Here is a 1325-nt window from a genome sequence, read left to right as displayed (position 1 = left end):
ACTACTATACTATACTACTATACTATACTACTATACTATACTACTATACTATACTACTATACTATACTACTATACTATACTACTATACTATACTAATACTAAATAATGGAGGAAAATAAACAAAAAAGTCTTAATAAACAAAGCAATAACCAAAGTAACGGTTTTGGAGACATGAAATGTGAAAATTTGTGGAATTTATACTATAAGTTTCTCTTTTTTGTTTGAATAGATTGCAAATACGTATTTCAAAAAACGAATAATTTTCGTTAACTCCGAAACCGTTACTTTGCGAACTCATGTTTATTAAAACTTTTTTGTTTGTTTTGGTTCATACTATTACCTCCTGAAATATTTTACAATCTTTTTTTAACACGTTGTATTATTTTTTTGTTTTCATTATTTTTTATTTTTCATATTTTTTTCTGTTTTTTAAACAAATGGTGCGTAAATCTGAACCCCAATATTAGAACCACATGAGTTTGTCTTCCGCTGTGTCATAAACGAATTGAATACACAGATGATAAGAGTCCTGCAGTTGGTGTCATGTCGTGCATGTGTCGTGTTTTAAAATAATGCTGTCGAGGAGTGAACGCCAAGTTGAAACAAGGTGTGTAACCCGGAAAAACTGTGTAGAAAGTGGTTGCTTTCCGCCCGCTGAAACATAAAGAAGTTTATTTCAAACCCAGCCTTGCTCTTTCCGAAAATTTGAATTTTTAATTCTTAATTGTTGCAAAGGCCGTGATATTTCGACTTTTTGGTGGTTTTCGAAGGTGAACTGAGAATTGTGCAATTTTTCGATAACTGAAAATTTTTGAGTCTAATCGTGGGAGTCAGTGACTTTGATACTATTTAGGAATTTATTATTTGAAAACAACAGGAAGCGTGAAATTAACTCATTTTAAATCGCCGCCTACTTTACTGCAGCTGATCTCCGAGCGCTCGGACAAGACGTAATGAAAAGAAAAAAATTTGTTTTTTAATGCTTAAAAATTCAAGAAAAACTATAATATAAATAATGATTTGTTTCTTGTTTCCTTATTGCAAAACCACTAATTCTTCTTACGTTTTTCACTTTTTTTTTATTCTCATTTTGTAATTATTGTTCACCAATAATAAATAATAATAATAATACATGTAAGCTACTTGAAGTTTTAAGTTTAAATTTATTACAATTTATTATAAATGACAAATTTTCAGTTATGCAAATATTTTATAAGTACCTATAATTAATCAATTACTAAAATTTTTTGTGTTTTTTTTTAGTAGGTCTTAGCAAATCGATTTTTCTATAAGTAGCTAGGCAATGTAGACAAAAAAAAGATTCT

Source organism: Tribolium madens, unplaced genomic scaffold (genome assembly GCF_015345945.1).
Source record: "Tribolium madens isolate multiple individuals breed KSU strain unplaced genomic scaffold, Tmad_KSU_1.1 Scaffold_7;HRSCAF=85;Tcas5.2_LG10, whole genome shotgun sequence".
Lineage (NCBI taxonomy): Eukaryota > Metazoa > Arthropoda > Insecta > Coleoptera > Tenebrionidae > Tribolium > Tribolium madens.
This window is presented reverse-complemented; position numbering follows the sequence as displayed.